This window comes from Peromyscus californicus, unplaced genomic scaffold (genome assembly GCF_007827085.1).
Source record: "Peromyscus californicus insignis strain IS unplaced genomic scaffold, ASM782708v3 Scaffold_10__1_contigs__length_136768540, whole genome shotgun sequence".
NCBI classification, from domain to species: domain Eukaryota; kingdom Metazoa; phylum Chordata; class Mammalia; order Rodentia; family Cricetidae; genus Peromyscus; species Peromyscus californicus.
This window is the reverse complement of record NW_026294391.1, coordinates 86,788,261-86,792,163: the sequence shown is the minus strand read 5'-3', so window position 1 is coordinate 86,792,163 and position 3,903 is coordinate 86,788,261. Positions and strand designations below refer to the sequence as shown.

At 48.6% G+C, this 3,903-nt stretch overlaps 1 pseudogene; it reads left to right on the top strand.

Moving 5' to 3' along the window:
* On the top strand, positions 1-1,297 carry LOC128115559 (metastasis-associated protein MTA1-like; annotated as a pseudogene).
* The last annotated feature ends 2,606 nt before the right edge of the window (positions 1,298-3,903 follow it).

Below are 3,903 nucleotides of genomic sequence, written 5' to 3'. Positions count from 1 at the left end.
GGGACATGGCAGCCAACATGTACAGGGTCGGAGACGATGTCTACTTTGAAAACTCCTCCAGCAACCCGCACCTGATCCGCAGGATTGAAGAGCTCAATAAGACAGCCAACTCGGGAATGTGGAGGGGAGGCCAAGGTAGTGTTTCTACAGAAGGCCGGACATTTCCAACAGTCTCATCGCCCTGGCTGACAAGCATGCAACCCTGTCAGTCTGCTATAGAGCCGGACCCGGGTGGGGGGCGGACACCAGCGAGGAAGGGGAAGTGGAGGAAGAGATAGAGAAGCCAGAGATGGTGGACCTGCCTGAGAAACTTAAGCCTCAGCTGCAGCATCGGGAACTATTCCTCTCTCAGCAGTTGGAGTCACTGCCTGCCACCCACATCAGAGGCAAAGGCAGTGTTACCCTGCTCAGTGAGACTGAGTCACTCGAATCTTACCTGGAGCGTGAGAATTTCTTCTTCTATTCTCTAGTCTATGGCCCACAACAGAAGACCCTCCTGGCTGACAAAGGGGAGATCCAAGTAGGAAACCGGTACCAGGCTGACATCACTGACTTGCTGAAAGAAGGTGAGGAGGATGGCTGTGATCAGTCGAAACTGGAGACCAAGGTGTGAGAAGCCCATAATCCGCTTGTGAATAAGCAGATTGACCAGTTTCTTGTAGTGGCCCGCTCCGTGGACCCTGGATTGCAGCAGCTCCGTGCGGAAGCCTAGCCTGCACATAAGTGCCATAGCAGCCTCCCGAGACATTATTACCCTGTTCCACGCCATGGACACACTGCACAAGAACATCTACAACATCTCCAAGGCTATCTCAGCCCTCGTGCCTCAGGGTAGGCCGATGCTCTGCAGGGATGAGATGGAGGAGTCGTCAGCATCAGAAGCCAACCTTTTTGAGGAAGCTCTGGAAAAATACGGGAGAAATTTCACAGACATTTAACAAGATTTTCTCCCATGGAAATCGCTCACCAGCATCATTGAATATTACTACATGTGGAAGACCACCAACAGATACGTCCAGCAGTGTCGCCTCTGCGCATCTTGCCGGACATATTGGAAGAAATATGGTGGCTTGAAAATGCCAACCCAGTTAGATGGAGAGAGGCCGGGACCAAACCACAATAACGTGAGTCCCCCTGGCATCCCAGCCCGGAGCAGTGGGAGCCCCAAGTTTGCCATGAAGACAAGGCAGGCCTTCTACCTGCATACTACCAAGTTGACACGCATTGCCCGGCGCTTGTGCCGTGAGATGCTACGCCCATGGCATGCCGCACGCCACCCCTACATGCCCATCAACAGCGCAGCTGCCTGAAGCTTCCCAGAGCCCACTGGCGCTGAAGCAGGTAGTGTGGAAGCCCCTGGAGGCTGTGCTCCGGTACCTTGAGACCCATCCCTGCCCCCCTAAGCCTGACCCTGTGAAGAGTTCATCCAGTGTGCTCAGCAGTCTGACCCCTGCTAAGTCAGCCCCTGTTATCAACAATGGCTCCCCCACCATCTTGGGCTAGAGGAGCTGCCAGCAGCACAATGGGGTGGATGGCAACAGGAAGAAGAGCCTCTTGATGCCCAGTAGGGGTCTGGCAAACCTTGGACAGACCAGGCACAAGGGACCAAGTCGGAATTTCCTGCTCAATGGGAAGTCCTACCCGACTAAAGTGTGCCTAATCCTTGGTGGCTCGCTGCCTCCTGTCAAGCGGCGGCGAATGAACTGGATTGACGCCACAGACGACGCATTTTACATGGCCACTGAGGAGAGGAGGAAAATCCGCAAGCTGCTCTCGTCCTCAGAAACCAAGCATGCTGCCCGCTGCTGGCCCTATAAGCCCAGTGCCCTGCGCCAGAGCCAGGCCTTGCCGCTGCGGCCACTCCCACCTGCACTAGTCAAGGATGAGCCCATTGTTATTGAGGACTAGGCGGCCACCTACAGTGTGGCCTGCCTGGGCCCCTCCATCAGCCCCAGAGTATCCAGTGAGGCCTGCAGAGGCCAAGCGGCCTCCCTACCCCACCAGACTGCTGCCCACCCCACCCTCTGTTTCCATCTTAGTGCGTCATCCTCCAGACCCTATCAGAAGGTGGCTCTAGGTGACATAAATGTACAGGACTGCTATGTTATATGTAATCCACCACTGATTAAACTGTCATCGTGTGGTGTGTAATGTGATATCAGACTTCCATATGTCAATTAAGTAGAATCACACTTGTCAAAAATACAGGCTCATCTGGATTGTACACGTTTTTTTTTTTTTTTTTTTTTTTTTTTTTAAAGGAAAAGCACCAGGAGATTCTGCTGTTCCTATTTGTCTTTTTACATTTTAATTTCCATTTATTTGCTTTGGCTGCTCTTTACACTGTTTTGAACTTTGTACCACCATTTAGACAGGCGTTAGCTTCATTCAGACTAACTGCCTATATCTTTTTCATCTGTTGTACTAGCAAGGAATCTGTAACCAGCCTGACTCTGCAGCACTACTGTGTCATCATAATAGATACCCATGTTATGCTCATTTCTGACCCATATTTTGCTTGTGCTATTCTATCCTTGTTCTTCCTCTAGCTGAATTATTCAGGGACTGCCTGTTTGGAGCCTGCCCTTTCTTTCACACTCCCCTCCTCCTTTTTTTCGTTTATCAAGCTCACTTACCCAGGCAGAAAATTTCCTTTCTCCCATCTTGCCAGAAAGACACTGAAATTACAGATGGAAGGTACTACAGTTTACTTTACGTGGTCTCTGGGGGTTCAAACATATTACCCACTGAGCCATCTCCCCAGCCCCAGTATCCATGTTTTTCACTGCTGATTTATCACCCAGTGTTTCCACCTGTGTGTCTAATCTTTTCTGACCCCCCATTGTTGGAGCCCACTAGGTTTCTTAGTGGCTGTACCCAGTAGGACTGCACGAGAGGGTGACTGGACCACAGGCCTGGGTGCCAGGTGTTTGCAAGGGTCTATCTAGCAAGGGGAAGATCTTTTGCTCCACCCCTTGGCATTGTTATAAATAACCCTTTGGAATAAAGCTCTGGGCAGGTGAATAAGGGATCCAGGCCCACCTAAGTCTGTCCTGTGTTTTCTCTCTCTATTTCTAACTCTCTTATCCCTCAATCCTCAAGAGTTCCGGGGGTAAATAAGTGTGGGGGCTGGTCCCCCACAGATGGCACTGGAACAGGGACAAAGAAAAAAGATAAAAAAGAAAAAAATATCCTTAGGGCTCGGCAAAATGATTGCAGGGGGCGTTGCAAGTGTAGGCATGCCGCTAAGGAATTGAAAAATGAAGGCAACAGTATTTTATTCTGGGGTGTATAGGGAAGGCAGTGAAATGCCATGAGGTCGCAGCGTTAGATCTCTCTCTCTCTCTCTCTCTCTCTCTCTCTCTCTCTCTCTCTCTCTCTCTCTCTCTCTCTCTCTCTGTCCTATTTATAAAAAATAAGGAAGGTAGAGTGTAGCAATATAGTGCAGGACCTATCCAATGTAACTAAGACTTAGGTAAGGTTTAGGCTTAAGTGAGACTTAGGTAAGGTTTATAAATATAGGTTTATGGTAGCCCTACAGAGAGTTTGCTAAGAGATTCTTCCTAATGCAAGTTAGTTAAGAGTAAGAAGTAATATATCTCTTTTAGATGTTTGCTAAGTTAGAAAAAGTACTGGAGTAGTCCTATAAAATGTAAGTTTATTATGTATGCTTGAATGATAGAATATAGACTTAAATAGGTCATAGATTTAATATAAAATGAGTAAGAAAAATGTAGGTTTAGAATATATAGGCCTTAGGTATAAGGATATGGTGAAAAAAGTAATTTAGAGTAGGTTTTCCCAACTTGGGACTCGGAGAGCAATGTCCATGGTGGACTGTGTGAACGTGGCAGTTCCAGAAAGCCACCAATAACAACAAGAAACAGCTCCAAAGACTGCCAG